The sequence below is a fragment of the Lontra canadensis genome, unplaced genomic scaffold (assembly GCF_010015895.1).
Source record: "Lontra canadensis isolate GAN:19392208 unplaced genomic scaffold, GSC_riverotter_1.0 scaffold6, whole genome shotgun sequence".
NCBI lineage: Eukaryota > Metazoa > Chordata > Mammalia > Carnivora > Mustelidae > Lontra > Lontra canadensis.
In genome coordinates, this window is record NW_022631000.1 from 27,691,073 (window position 1) to 27,708,172 (window position 17,100).

The 17,100-nt window shown below is 35.6% G+C and overlaps 1 protein-coding gene across 1 annotated transcript in view; it reads left to right on the plus strand.

Moving 5' to 3' along the window:
• The window catches only part of AGTR1 (angiotensin II receptor type 1), a 45,580-nt gene that overhangs the window by 10,855 nt on the left and 17,625 nt on the right, over positions 1-17,100 (plus strand). The gene's annotated exons all lie outside the window — the stretch shown is intronic.

Here is a 17,100-nt window from a genome sequence, read left to right on the forward strand (position 1 = left end):
CTGCCCCATCCATCCACTTCCTGTCATATTGCTCTACCTGATTATTTTTCATAAAAAGACTCCTGTATTTTCCAGATCAAAAGATTTTTTTCTCCTCACAAAAACAGCTCAAGGAACAAGCCCTCAACCTCCTAAATTAACAGGGGAGACACTCCATAGTCCCCCCAGAGAGAATAAAGAGAGTAGCTTGTCCTCTTCTCAATATATTGTGATTACATTTTATCAAAGCAGAAGACAGATAGGACAGGTGCTGGGTGGGCAGACAAATGTTAGAGGTGATTTTCTTTTTCTTTTTATTTCTCTTTTATTTGCTTCATTGGCAAATGGGAAACAGTTGCTAGAAGGCACTCCATGGTGGTATTAGGAAACTATTTAGGATTGCTTTAATCTTGGAGACAAAAATAGAAACATTCTACAGAGTTCTGTCACTGGAAATCTTTAGGTTGGGGGGTTGTTTGGTTGTTTTTTGTTTGTTTGTTTGTTTTGTTTTGTATTGTTTTGAGGTATAGTTAAGCTTAGAAAGCTGGGCTATACATGTTTTCAGCAAAAATCCAGCTCTAGAAAAAGTATGTTGAAATATATCTCCTAAATAGGAAGCTTTATTTTATATCCTAAGAGTTCTGAACAGAAGAACTGTTTGTCCATAATACTCCATCAGCCTTATAACAGAAAAAGCAAGACAGTAATCCAGGGGAGTTCCTGATGGAAATGATCCTATGAACAGCCTCCCTTCTCTTGTTCTGGAAGCCCTCAGTTTCTAACAGTCACATATTTGTAGCAAAACTTTCAAAATAGTATGTTGTTTTCCTTACAAACAACAAAACAGTGAAAAAAAAAAACTATAAAATCTTCAACTTTTTTAAACCATTAATTTACAGATGAATAGGCAAAATGTGCTTACTTCAAAGAAGTTATTTTTTGTTTGTTAAAGTACTAATGTTATACTAATTCTGCCACTGACTAGCAACTTTGCCTTTGGTTTCTTGTAAAATAATCTCCAAGGCCCCCACCCAATCCATAGGCACTCTACTGAAATACAAAAAGTGTGTTTAGAGTTTCTGAACATTGCAGTGCCTGTTTTACCAACTTACAACTAAAGAACTCTGACCTCTTATTGATTTAAACCAGTAATGTGTAAACAGCATTTCAGAGCTTGTTTTATAGGACCAAAAGAATTTAAGTTGAAATCTACTTAGGAAAAATAAGGAAAACAGGACATTTAAAAGAATAAATAAAGACTTCAGTGGCTTAAAATCTGTAGACTTGCACTGTCCAGTATGGTAGTCATGTGTCATGTATGGCTATTCAAATGTAAATATAAATCAATTATGATTAAATGAAATTAAAAATTCAGTTCCTCAGTTGTGTTAGCCACATTTCAAGAAAAGACACATATAATTAGTGGCTATACTGTTGGACAGGACAGATTTACAACATTTGTATCATAGAAAATTCTAGATACAAATTCTAGATACAAATTCTAGATACAACATTTGTATCATAGAAAATTTGTTTATTGCTATAAACAACTTACTAATAATTGCAGTGGATTTCCATTGTTACTTCGTAAGAAATTTTTATGGTCTTTTAAACTTACTGGGAAATTTTAAAGTATTTTTTAAATTCTAATTTTCTCAGCTGTAGGGTATCTAATATATAATTCTCATAGTAATTTTCTCTTTTTCCTATTTACTTGCATATTAAAATACATGGTGTTAAGTATCTTATTTACTCTCCTAAGGTTAGAGGCTCTTGTTTTCTTAAAAATCATGAGAAAAGGTACACGCAATTTTATTGAACTAATAATATATAGCTGTTGGTTTTTTTTTTACCTCCATCATTGACATCTCCAAGTAAACAAAACTAGAAAAGAAGTAGGATCATTTCTAAAGACCCACATTTTTTTTTTTGTTCTTTATATTCTGTGAGGTTTTTTTTACTGCAATGATAGATATGTCTCAATTATACTGAGGTAACTACAGATGACTTAGCGTTTTTTCAGAAATTGGAGAGCCATGCAAAATAAGTATTAGATGACTTATTTTTTTCTCTTTTTCTAGAAATGCACAAGATATTAGGAGTCTCTATTTTTGTTTCCAAATTATTCGTATCACAGAGAACAGTAGTTTGTTTTCAATTTTTAATTAATGTAATCACCACCTGTTATAGTATATTCTTAAAGTTCTTGGTCACCATGTCACCATTTTTCCACTAGTATTGATCCCATTATTAAAATGTCAGTCTCAATTACTTTCCAGTCACTTATACCTAGTAATTCAATTACATTTGGTTCCTAGACTAATGGTTGTGTGTTACACAAGGCAAAAAATTAAAAATGAATTTGTCTTTGAGTCATCAAAGCATCAAGGATTTGAAATAGCTATATAACTAAAAGGAAAGCATGTAAATATCTCGCCTGTATTCCCTTTATACATTATTAGTATTATTTTTCAATAAATGCATATATAATAGAAGTTAGTGTCTAGTTTGGAATTATCAAGTATGAATCCTTGAGTCTTACCAATGGGGGAAAAAAAAGGCAAAGTAAAGGTTAGTCATTTGAGGGGTGGTTCTTACAATAAAGAAAAATATAGATTTCTTTATAGAGTAACAGGTTTACTCCAAAGAACCTATTATCCATAGTATATCTATGGAAACACTGTTCCTAGGCTTGAAAAATAGAGCTAGATATGCTTAGCACATAACTGACCATATAAGAGACTCAAATTTAGGTTACTGTTAAGATTTTTTTTTTTTTAAGATTTTATTTATTTATTTGACAGAGGTCACAAGTAGGCAAGAGAGGCAGGCAGGGAGAAAGAGGAGGAAGCAGGCTCTCCGCGGAGCAGAGAGCCCAATGCAGGGCTTGATCCCAGGACCCCGATATCATGACCTGAGCCGAAAGCAGAGTCTTTAACCCACTGAGCCACCCACGTGCCCCTAAGATTTTTAATAATTAAAAGAGTTCAGAGAATTAGCACCAAAATGTGGAGGCTTTGTTTTGCTGGCAGAGAGAACTTTTGACTAGTACCAAAAATACTGTCATCCTTCCCCTTCAACTAGTCATTCCTTTTAAGACTTTTAAGAAGATTTAGACATTGAGGAATCATTTTTTAAATTCCAGAAAGGTGTAAGATATTTTAGAAATGTAGTAACACAGCACAGATCTGATGAAAGGTGGTTATCTGGGACTAGGTCTTGGGCACCTTTCCAGAACTTAAATTCTAGGGAGCCCTGGGACAACAGGAACAATGTCATACTGCAAGTCCAAAATCCAGTCAGGAACAGCCTTCCTCCTCCTCCTCTCACCCAGGCAAGGCCGAATACATCTATACACAGCATAGGTCACCATACAAAGCAAATAGAGCTGCTGTAGATTAAACGAGGCAGTGGGTAAAGGCTAGACCCTGAACCTTGGCTTCTCAGTGATACTCCCATGTTAAAGAGGAAGAACAAAATGAGCATTTCACTGCTTCTGGTCCCTCTAGTATGGTCAGTGTACAGAGCAGGAGGATAAAACAATTGTCTTAACAGTGTAAAGCAGAAAGTTCAAACTGCTTTGGCAGTGTGAAAGCAATGCAAATTTGACTCACTAAGGACAACAGCTTCTCATGTGATATATATAATACTAATAGGTTGGCTATATTTTGTTCAACTCCAAACCATTAATGAATGCTTATCTCCATTTTACATAGAACATATCTATACACAGTTGAACAAATAGGGAATGGCCCTATTTGTGAGAACTGTTGCCCACAACACATGAACTTGATGGGACAACTGAAGTAGTAGTAAGCTCCTCTTGGATTTCTGCTAGAATTTAGACTTAATTAGATGGATGAGTTATACAGAACTTACTACCTGAATTAAAGAGTGAGAAATAAACCAATTAAACCAATTAAGTGAAAGAAAAATCATATTATGAATAAAACAATAAATGTCAATTAATTAAAACTTTTATTTTAGCTTCCTTAAGATAATATGACAAATTTAACAGACCTAATTCAACATCTTAAAATGAAGAGATCTAGGTAACCTATTTTATGATTTTTATCTTCTTTGGAAGATGTTTGACATCTTTAAATTTCACATTTAATCACTTTTGTTTCTGTTTTTAGTTTCTGTGGTGTCACTATCCATCAACTCATATTGGTTGAGTGTGTGTGTGTGTGTGTGTGTGTGTATATCCCAAGAGAAAGTAATTCTGCAATCCTCCTCAGCAATTCATTTTAACAATTAAGAACCCTTAAGCTAAATAGAATAATTCAATTCACAGGAAACTTTTATTCAATATGTATAATTAGTTTTAGTTAACTTTATTAATGAAATGTCGCAAATCAATTAGGTTTGCAATAATCAGATGCTGAGGACCCAAGAGGGGCTATATCTCTCACAAGAGGGGAAGGTGATATACAATTTAGTTGGGAAGCAAATGTAATTAGATTTGATCAGTTGAGTATTCCTGTCCTGATGTAGATTCGGGCACATACCCAGACCTGTGTATATAGTTAAAAAGAAGTAGAAGAAACAATGTGACTTGGAAAATGTCTTCATGGTCCTCTCAGCCACATACTGATAGCTGAAGTGGACCTTTGAAACCACGGTTAGACACATTTTCTTCAGACAGTGTTATCTTTTAAATTTATTTTTCAAATCCAAATGCCTGTAAGTAGGGCAGTATATATAAACTCTCCTGTTTATCACAGACCCCATTGTTACCTAATATCTTAAATAGGGTGCTTCACACATTTATTTAACTGCTCAAATCCTGATGACATTTCAGTTTAAAACTATTGTGATCTAGAAGTTGGTTACTGAATGGGTATTGGTTAATCCTAAAATTTCTTCCTCAGACTCTAAAACAAAAATATCAAATAAAATGCATGACAGGAAGAATCCTTCTGAATGAGAATGATGTTAAAAACAAGCTATTCCTATTTAGAGTTGTGGTTTGCAACGAATTCTGCTGTGATTCACTGAGTATTTCTGTCAGATACCTACATGTCAGGCACTATTCTCAGTCCCGAGGACAAAGTGTGAGCAGCAGACAAAAACCCCTGGCCTCAGAGAACTTATATTCTAGTGCATGTAGACAGAAAAACAATCAAGTAAAAAATGCAATATGTTGCATGACATGGAGAATGGAGATAGAAATGAGAGGGGAAGGAAGGAAAGCCTCCTTTGTAAGAAGGACGGAACTCTGTGGACATCTGGGGAAAGATTCCTCTAGGCAAAAGCAAAGCATAAAGCAAAAGCAAAGGCCCTAGGCAGTACTATGCCAGCAAATTCAAGACACAACAAATAGTCCAATATCCTTAGAAACCACAAAAGAAGAACATATAACGAAAGAGAAATCAAGTTATTGAAGGATAGCAAGACTAACAGGTAGAAACTGGAGACTTTAAGAATGGATGCTAGGAGAAGAAACAAATGGAACTTTAAACCTAAATGATTTAAAGACCTAAAATGCTTTGAAATGTACTGAAATGTTTCCAAAATATTAGATTTTTAAAAGAAGTCAGGTCTGTGGTTCAATCCCCAAGAGTTGGTTCTGTGGCTATAACTTGAACTCTAAATATTTAAAAATGTGCATTTGATGTCCGTTCCTCCTGGACACCAACTGATTTGTTTGGGGCCTTTGGTATACTTCAAAAACTCTTTGCCTATCACTGACCTGTAATCCCTGGTCTCTAGGCCTGAAAGTAAAACTCAAGTAATAAAGACTTGGGGGTATATAACCTGGCCTTTAAATTATTCTTAGTGAAATTTTTGCCATCTTAGACAAACATACCAGTGAACTTAACACTGGTGAACTTAACAAATCCCAGGGATACTAACAAATGTAAAATGATTTTATATATTAGTTATCCTATTTCAATTATTTTATCTCCAAGTCCAATCAAAAGAAAATTCTAAATAAAAAGATACATTTGGGATTGTAAATGTGGCATTCGTCCACATATAATAAGGAAGAAAATTACTTAATAAAAATTTTCAAATTCAACCAACGCTACAAATGTAGGATAGTCTGAATGAGAAGGAATAGCCCTGACTTTGCATTATATTTTAGTGGTGGTGTTTTCTCATAATCCCCATGCTTTTTTCCTGTCCTGCTATTCTACAAGATTTCCTAATGAGGATTAGGGAACAAGTGTATTTAACAATCTGTATTTGCAGGTTGGAAACAAGAAAATGAAGACTAATGGTTTCTCTCCTGCTAATTTGATTTTCTACAGCTCCTCTCCTACCAGCACAGGCAAAAGACTTAGTTACTATTTCTAGCAGATGGGCCAAGGAAGAGACAAGCATCTGTGATGTCATGCTTCCCCCAAATGGGCCAGCTGCCCTACAGGCCTCCATTAAAGACTTCCCCAAGAGTAATAAATGAGAAGTGATCATGAAAAAAAAAAAAAAAAAAAAAAAAAAAAAAAAAAAGCAACTTCCTTTATTCTAGAAAAGCAATACTCAGTGGCTGGTTAACAATTCTACCGTAAATGTTTTTGTACATTTCTTTTGCACATGTGGAGAGTTTTAGGGTATGTACTCAGAAGTGGAAATGGTGATTTGATTTCCAAAGTGGTGGTGATATAAGGAGATTCCTGGGAATGGGGTTGTACTGAGTTGACAGAAAGACGTAGGGGTTCAGTCCTTAACTGCCAGTGTGTGGCTGGCTCTCTAAACTGTAATATGACCCCAAAAGAACTTTTTCTGGTATACTTCCAGGTCCTAAGGCTAGTTAATAGTACAAACGGTTTTTTATTGATAATTATATAGGAATTTATTTCCTAGTACCCCACATATCAATGACATCCCATAAAATCAGCCTGCCAAGGAACTAGAACATTTTGAGTACACAACACATAACTTTAAATGAGAGGTTTTCCTTTTCTCACATAAAAACATGAAAGTCAGTTTGAACTGATGTGGACTTCTGTCCAGGTGAGTGCCTCTGATTTCAGAAAGCATGTACCTCTTTTGTAACTCCAGCGTGTCCTTGGAAATTGCTGCATAAAGGCCAAACTGCCAAGTCTAGTCCTTCTCTGAGAAAAACCTTTTTAGTTGTATGTCAGTAGCTGGTCTTTGTTCTCTTCAGTGCTCATTGCAAAATACAGCAGTTCTAATTCTAAATCCTAATAGTATTGAGAAGACAAGTTGAGTTAAAATAATGCCTGCAATTTAATCAGTATTCTGTCCCTAATAAAAAGCTAGTTAGTCACAGCTTCCTTCCCAATCCCTCTCCCACCGATTTCTCTCCTGAAAGGAGATACTTACTATACCTCACTTTAGGGAATACAAACTTTGCTCAGTTGCTAGGGCTGAAGTAATGAAAGATATGAAAATAGTATTTTAAGCATGATCACATTTTTCTTTCCATTCTTGGAGGTTCAACAGATTCTTAATTTCAGTTTTTTTAACTTCCCTGAAAATAATTTGTCCCTACTTACCTACTATTTCAATGCATTATTTTATCTTCTTAATCTGGTAGACTTAAAAATTTCAGTCATCATCCAGATCAGAAAAAATAAGTGAGGTGTAAAGCATCTAAATGGCAAATCTTCTCACTCAAAAAGCTAAAAACAAAACAAAACAAAACAAAACAAAAAAAACCCCTCAAATCCAGGAATGAATTATCCTTGAAATTCTCCCAACTTGGAGTTTAGTTTTAAGGGTGAAAACTTTGGGAGACCAGGTTGGGAAGCAACCATGCCAGGTACTGTTTGATACACATAATCTTAACTTCCCACAACACTTAGGAGGTACTATGATGTTACGATTGTATTATATTGTTATTTTATAAATGTAGACACATAGCAGCAGAAAAAATAATGCCCATTAACTGGACACTTACTGGATCAGGCACTGAGTCTGTCGCTTCATCTGCATTTTCTTACTTAATCCACCAAAAAACAAGCAAACAAACAAACCCTATAGGCAAAGTTCGCTTATTGGTTTCATTTTTTTTCGTGGACACTGTGCCTAAGGGGTCCACTTTGCTAACCAATGTCAGGACCAGAACTGGAATTTGGGACTGACTCCAACACCCTGGTTCTGATCATTTCTTTTCCAGATGTAACCCATCAAGTTCTCCAGAGCCTGATAACTTCCTGCTGTTGCTTTTAATTAACTGCTACACCATCAGCATTTTTTACCCTATATGTATATAAGTGAACACCTTGTTAATATTTGCTTATACGGATATAGGGTGCAAGTTTAAGCTAGCATCATTTTGTATAGTAGGAGAATCCAGAGCTCTGAAAGGAATGTTGAAGATAGGGTAAAGCAAATATTTTTGTCACATTTCAGTGAGAAAACTGTTAATTCATATGCCACCAAGCAGACACAAAAATGCAATAGGAAATGAAGAAAAAAAGTAGCTACTTTAAATAATGCGGTATGTTGTACAAATTAGTGCACTGTGAATTAGTTTCCTTCTTCTCTAGAACTGATCATTTGGATTATATAGGCAAGCAGTGTAAGACATTACTAAAATTATCATTGAATCCTTGCTTTGAGATCTACGGAAGACACTAGGCAATTTGCCTGAGAAAACACTTTTTAAAAGGATAGGGATGGGTTATTTCCCTCTCGGTTAAATATTAGCCTTTGAAATGAACCCAGCTGATCTGCTAAATAACACTTGCAAATTGTTATGTTTTAATAAAGTGACAGACTGAGAGAGAAGTCACACTAGACTCGCTTATGCTTCTGGAAGCAGTACAGGCCAGAAACATTATGCAATGATGCCTTTTAAAAGAAGGGAGCCTCTTAGCGTTACACCTTGCCTGGCAACAAATGTAGCCACTTACTCCAAATGCAGGCATAATTACAATCTATGAAAATCTAGCATCAGAATCCCAAACCCCTGGTGCAATACACAGTAAATTATGGCTTTTATGTCTCTAATATTTTCCACCATTCCTTTTAAATATGTGAATATATGAGCGTGCTGTGTTTCAGGGGGCCTTGCTCTGTAAGGCTGTAGAAAGGTTTTACCATTATCCATCGGGTATCCTGTAAACAGGACACCTCATTTTTAGATTTCTGGAAGGTTCAGAGCCTGCAGTGCTACTGGCAGAGGGCAGGTCCAAATGTGCTACTCCTAATAAAAAAATCTCTGTGCAAACATGGAACACAGTGAAAACTTGAGGGACCCAAGGTGTAGGCGCCACTAACAATCATCACCTCAATTACAGCTTTAATCATGCAAACCTGGGCTCATTCGTTGGTTTATAAAATTACAGCAGAGCCTTATAAAGTAAGCGTGAAAGAACATTAATTTTTAATCTAATCTTGGATGACCAATAAAAGAAAAATCTTACCTTAAAACCCTCACAAAAGTTGTAAAATCGGTATCTTAAAACTGAGAATAACTTCAGTCAAAAGAGAAAAATAAATGCTTTAAAATCTAAAGTTGAAAAACACAGATATCTTAAAATAAATCAAGGAAATAACTATTTTGCAGAAAATAAATTTTGTTCCTGTGATCTGTGACTGGCCATTGAGTTTTGAGCTTGAGTATGAAGCTGTGCTCAGCTGTATAGTGGAAATAGCAGGGGAAACAGGTTCTTCTGCTTCATTTCCTAAAGCGTGGTGATTTTTTATTCCCGGGTGTTATGTCTTAAAAAGATCTTAAATCTTAAAAAACAGAAATAGATTTTGAAATGGAGTGCTGAAAGTTTCAGCTAGTTGGGTATGATTTTTAAAATAGGTAATACAGACCTCTAGTGGTTGAACAGCTTGAAAGCCTCCGCAAGGAAAAGAAATTGTGAGGCAAGTGCAGGCATTTTAAGGAGGAGAATTTTTTAAAAGGAAGAAGGTGCGGGGGAGGAGGAGGGAGAAGGGGGGAGGAGGAGGGAGAAGGGGGGAGGAGGAGGGGGAGAAGAAGAAGAAAGAATAGTTACTAGTTAAAATCACTCACATTGCAAAATGCACATATTTCACACACAAAAAAGGTAAGCATGTGCTTCAAGGAAATGTGAAGCACCTGCCATCTTCACTGTGCTCCTCGATTCTCCTAAAATAAGCAAGGACCTTCCCACCAAAGTTCCGGCAAGAAATCTGGATCTGTATTGATTTTCAGCCAAAAGATTAACATCCAGTTCATCTATTATATGAATGGACCGGACAGATACTTGTGTTATGTGAAACAGATTTCCTCTCCTTGGTACACAGTTCTGCCTCGTTGGGACTCTTCTAAATTCCTCATGAAAGCGCTCCACAAGAAAATGCAACAGACCCTCACACAACCGAAGCTTACCTGTCCTGTTCCCCAGTCCCTCCAACGACAGCCCCACGCCACCAGAGTGGGCTTAGTGACTGGGGCCCTCTCCAGTCTGCAGAAAGGGCAAACTGTTGGGTCCATGCACAAGCTTAAGTGATTACTAAATGTCCCTCTAGACTAGGTTTCTAAACTTGAATGAATGCACAGATTACCTGAAGAATCTTGTTGAAATGCAGATTCTGGCTCAGTAGGTGAGAATGGTGCCTGAGACTGCTTTACTAGTAAGCTTCCCAGTGTTGTTAATGTGGCTTATCCAGGGCCGGCTGGTAGTAGCAAGGAAACTCTGTAACATCTCTTCTTTTTTAATTACACTTTCGTTTTTACTGATTTCTTTATTTTTTAATGGCATCTCTTAAAATTTGATTTTTGAATTTATAAAACATTTTAAGTTCTCTTTCACTTGACTATATGTATGTATCACTGGGAACTTGTTACTCAAGTTTAGTGAAGATGATCTTAAACTTTAAAAATAGATTCAGTGTCATCTGTTTCGCCTGGTGAGTTCATGGTGATTATGAGCACCTCTCTAAGCACTTGCGGCCGTCAGGCATTTGTAGCCACAGTTAAATATCTGATCAGCCATACTGGGACAGTGGGCGAGATCAGGTTTTGTGCGTGTTGAAAAACTATCTAAGGTCCCAAAGTAACCTCCACACCATAAAATCAGGAGGAATAAAAAGCAAAAACTGAAACTGTAAGAGTCAACAGATCAGAGTAGAATATGGAAAAATATATTTTTCAGACAAAATGTATTATAATTCCATCATCTAAATAATTTCCTATTATAGCATATTGTCAACCTTAATTTTGAAATCCATAATTTTAGAACTTATGTCACTGAGTAGTCTTTAAAAGCCTCTTGCAAACTTTTAACATCTAGTTTCAAATCAAAAATAATATATTAACAAGCTGTAGCATGGAGGGAGTACATAAATTATCATCATTGCCCTGCATGAACAGTAATTCACAGGTTTGGCTCAGACACAACTTAGATGAAATAATTAACTATGTACAGTACTTAACAGTAAAAAAGTAATTAATCTAGCTGCCTCATACTGGTTTGGCCTAAATAAACATGCAATAAAAAAAGCCATACAATTTTATTATTTTCTCACATTACTAAGTTGGAATTTTAATATGTCAGAAAAAAGATCTTTTCTTTAAAAAACATCACTTTCTTTTCAAATGTCAATGTACTGATTATAAGCTGAATGAGTTCCAATATTTATAAATGTGTGCAGATGTTCTCAATATATAATGCAGTTTACTTCATAGGAGTTTGGTAAAAGTGATTAAATTAAGGTGAAATAAGGAAAAAATCAGTTTTTAACCACAAATTACACAGATTCTGTTAATGGTACTATAATTGTGTGGTGGTATAGCTTTGGCAGAATGTTTCGGATAAACCTGTTTTTTTGCCCCATGGGTTCTTGGAGGAGACAAGTTGCCTCTTGGCTTATAGACCCTTTACTAGCAGACCCACAGGTAAAGGGCAGGGTCATTATTTGGAGTGAGGGCAACAATTAAGGCAAGTGTCCCTGTTTGGGCAAAAGAAAAATGTTCAGGTGATTTCTGCTAGGGAGAAAGTTCATCCCACTCAGGTATCATGTTTTGTTTAAAGTTCACTTTCAGGGGGCGCCTGGGTGGCTCAGTGGGTTAAGCCTCTGCCTTCGGCTCAGGTCATGATCCCAAGGTTCTGGGATCGAGCCCCGCATTGGGCTCTCTGCTCAGCAGGGAGCCTGCTTCCCCATTTCTCTCTCTCTCTCTGCCTGGTGATCTGTCAAATAAATAAATCGTTAAAAAAAAAAAATTCACTTTCAGTGTATGGATACTCCTTTGCCTAATCTCATAGACTATGATATGTTCTCCTCTATGTGATACCATCAATTAATCACTGTATTATTATCTCCATTTCATAAATAGAAAAGAAGAGGAAAAGGCTGAGTAATTCTTCCAAAATCAAATAACATGCAAGACGTAGGGTCAAAATCAAACCCAGAGACTTCTGTATCCAGCCAAGACAGACTAACAGGGATTTACTTACCTTCTCACCTAAGACAGTAACTATATAATACATACACACACACACACACAGGTAAAAATATGATTTTTTATATATATGAAACAATATATGAGGAACAATGGCTTTCAAGACAGTATATACCAGGCAATGAAGAGCAGTAATTTCTAAGGGATGGAAAACAAATGAAGTGAACCCTGTGGTTGTCCCAGCTCACTGCCTGGGGATAGTTTCCGGCCAAGGCATAAAGAAGAAGAATCCAGAAGGAGCTCCCTGAGTTGAAGAGATGTCTCCCTGAGTTGAAGAGATGTAGCTAGGTCTCCTAGTTGAGATGGAGCTAGGAATCCAGAGAGGCAAGGAGCTAGAGTCACAGGGCAGTGTACCACGGAGTTTTACAAAGGAAGGGCCCAGTAATCTGCAAAGTATCCCCCTTGTGTTTCAGCGCATGTGTATGAGTAATCATCCAAAAGGATTAGAGTGTATCCAAAGCCAAAAAATGGTTTCTCTTCCCACCAGACAGGGTAAAAACCCCTGTAATTCATGGGGCATCCGGTGGTATACTCAGAAGGATTTTTTTGCCTCCAGAGTAAGAAAAAAAAAAAAAAAAATCAGCCCTAGACTAAATGCTCCTCTGGTCCCACCTAAGAAAGCATAAAAGCCAGATGTGAAGGGATCAAACCGTTTGCAAGTAACTTAACTGCTTTCCAGAACAAAGCTGCAGAATAATTTGTAAGAATACAAAAACATCCAATAAATAACAAGGCAAAATTCATAGCATTTACCATCCATTCAAAAATTATCAGGCATGCAAAGAGGAAGGAAAGTACCATCTATAAAGAGAAAAAAAACAATCAATGGAAACAGATTCAGTTATGATACAGATGAGAGAATTAATCTACAAGGATATTAAGTGATTATTGTAAGTGTGTTCCATATGTTCAAGAAGCTAGAGGAAAGTTTGAACATTCAAGATATGTAAGATATAAAAAAGACTGAAACTGGATTTCTGGAGATGAAAACTACAGTATCTCAGATGAAAACATACATCAAGACTTTAGATACTAAGATGTTCCTTCTACTGAACCCACAATATTCTTTTCTGGATTCTGAGTTTGATCCCAGCAGCCTAATGCTTAATACTTGCTTATTACTACAACTCCCAGGCAAATGTTGCCTTTAGCAGGTGGTTACCAGCTAAAGACAACAGCATTCCTGAAGTCATGGAGCCCTCATCCCTATCCCATCTCACTTTGACCCCTCCCCATCCCATCTCTGCCCAATGAGCAGATTCTACTACCCTCCATGGACTGCCACTCCTTCATTCTAGTATAAAGACTTCTCAGTAGAGTAGCTGCTAGTGGTCCTCAACATAGCATCTCCTGAGTTATAAGGAAGTTTACATTATCAGACCAACATTTTCTATCTTTCTTTACTGTCTTACTTTAAAAACTCTAGAGCTTGGAAAAGCATAAAGCATGAAATTTGATCTTTTACACAAAATAAAATTAAAATAGAAGTTAATACTTTTACAGCTCCCCACTCTTTCCATCTAAGGTACTATGTGTAAAACCATGAACTGTGTTCTTCCAGCTAACCAGGCAATTAATCAAAATGTACATGTTGTCCTTTGCAGAATGCAAAATATGCTTACGAGAAATATTTTGTCTAATGAAACTGAAGAATCAACTTGTCCAGGAAACTTTATTAGGGCTAGAGGCCAAAGAAATGTATCTGCTAGCCAAGTGTTACCATTCATCAGAAATACTCCATATTCAGTATTAATCTTGTATAGTTCCCTCAATGTATCCACCTAATCAATACCAGATACATTCTCCCTATGTACTTCTGTGTTTGTTCTTAAACCTGCAGTGAATTAACTAGAAAATATATTGGTATCAAAAAGTCAAATGAGTAAATAATTTCTTGCTTGGAGCATCACAGTTCACTTTAGAACACTTTACTCGACAATGAATAAATAATATAATAATAAATTATTTATTTCAAAAATAAATATTTTGGGCACTTATTAAAAATATTTTAAAGTTTAACCTCATTACCAGTTATATAACCAGGGCCATTAGGGCTGTGTGGCTCTATGAAATAACATCAGTACCTTTCATTATTGATCTTCCTTTTGGTACTAGATGATCTTTTTTGAATAAATGTTAAAATAACATGAAATATTACCCAAATGTCACAGATTCTATACTGTATTCACCCATTTGGAGACTTTGGTTAAGTGCAGCAACAGCTCTAAAAGACTAATAGTATCTTTAGCAATACGGAACAATGAAAAGGGAAAAATAAGTTGCTATTAGGAACAGTGAAGGAAGGAGTGACATCTAGGCTGCCCTTCTGGGAGAGTTCTCATCATCTGAGCTAGTCTCCCCTCCTACACACCCAGATGGGGAAGATGGGCTGGATGAGAGCAGGGATGAACAATAACCTCAGCCCATCACATCCACTACCTCCAACTCCTCAGTCTGATTGTTGTTGAATATGGAAATGGAAGGGGAATTTCTAAAAGAGGTGTACTTCAAGTATTTAGTGTAATATAAAAAACACTGAAATACAGGGGTCTGCAGCATCTTTCTGGGGCTTAGGGTCTGCTTTCTTAGTTGTAAAATTAGGCCATTGACCTGGATCCTAGGTTATAAATTGGCAGCCCTCAGACCAAACTTGATCTGCAGAAGAGTTCTTTTCTACACAGTGTTGCTATTATTATTACTATTATTATTATTATTACTATTATTATTTGTATTAATTGAATAAATTTCAAATAAAATTTTAAATTTCCAGCTTATCTTTAAAAAAAAAAAATCAGCCTGTGCCTCCCTACATCACAATTGGCACAACCGGCTATAGCTGAGAAGTAAGACTCCCCAACCCCCACCTCCTCTGAGAAAGAGGAAGGGTCCTCCATTCACTACTAGGACTACTTCACTCAACTGTTATTCCCAGCCCCTGTAAGTATTTGAATATGTGAACTTTGGTGCATGTAATTTCTAGAGACTAATCTAGCAATAAAATGTTATGAATTTCTGACTTAAGTTGTTTCAATAAAAGCAAAAGACTGTAGATAATAATAGTTCAACTACATTACAGGTGAAAATAGACTTTGCTTGGATAACCTGATAACCAAAACACCATACAGAATATAATAATTGTGTATTTTCACAGGGACAAAGGGTATATATATATGTTTTAAGTGTATATATATGTATATATATTTCTAATATAAATTAAGATACTAGATGCATCTTTAATATATATATGCCCTTTGTCCCTGTGAAAATATACTATATATATATATATATATATATATATATATATATATTCCTCTGAAGAAAAGCAGTAAATATGATCTATAAATTTCCTTCTACAGCAGAAATTTCTGTGACTTCCTGATCCACACTGAGATAAAACTGCTCTCCAAACCTAAATTGAAAGACCATTCAAAAGTCGTTCAACTTTTTATGTAAAGAGAACATCTTAATTTGTTGGCATACCATAAACCATGCAATTTATCTAGAGAATGGTTGTAAACTGGCCATTGACATGTATGCAACTATGCCTACTGAAATACTGATTTCTGAACACTTTCTTTGAATTAGAAGTTCTTCATATCAAGATATCCAAAACTATTAGTACACTGTTAGTCTCACAAAATTCTAATGAACTTCACAAATCTGCCTCCTGTATTCTGAGTACAAAAATACTTAGCTTATTTTGTTTTCCCATTACTTTATATAGTAATAAAATAATACCAAAAATGTTATTACCAGAAACAATAGTGTTATATAATTATTAGAAAGTGAATCTCATGAAATCATATTAAAGAACAACAATTACCACATGTTAAGTCTGATAATTCAAGGAAGAGACTTATATGAATACTAGGGGAGTTGTTGGCAAAGAAAATCTTTTCTCTGAATTCTGCATTTTGAAGGAAATTGTTGCCATTTAATTAGTTGAGGTATGATTCACCAACCAAAGGTCTATAGTTTGATATTTTCCCCCTCCAACTTAAAGTAATCTTAAAACCATCTGCCCTTTATATGTTCATACTTTCACTTCTTTTTAAAAAAATGGATCCTTCCTGGATCCTTTACATTGCTTTATGACTAAGTATCAAAGAAGGTGAATAATTTAACCAATTACATGATTAAGTCAAAGGTGGAGCCTTTATCTTAACTGACTTCTGTGACTGCAAAGCTTATGGGTTATTTCTTATGATGCCTGACAGCCAACAGACTCTACTAAAGTTAATGTTTCCTTTTAAAATTCTAAGTGCTGAACATATACCTCTTAATATATACATTAGCTTTCCACTTCAGTCATGGGTTAAACCTGTTTTTATTGTACCTAGTCTATTCACACTGAATGGGTATAATATACTGTCTTTTAAGGAAATTATGTTAAACATGTAATCTTACAACAGTCTTCCACTGGCAAGATAGAGGATTTGTAGTCTCAGTCCCATTTGTCAGGTCAAAGTCCAATGAATGTTTAATGCTTTGCCTAAGGTTTCAATTTCTAGAGAGACAAAGAGAAAGCCCCTAAACCCCCCACCCCCAGTTCTAGACTAGGGTTTATACTAAATCTTTTTTTTTTAAACCCCTGCTAACTTCAATCAACTGATTTCTACTCTTCAATTTCTTAAATTATGTTGATCTCTTACTCACTACTTTTGGTTTTATATAGTATTAAGATTTGACATCAACATTCACTACATCTTTTCACTCTTAATTCTGAGTGTTTCCATTTGATTGCTTATTTTTGTACTTTATGGTTTTTT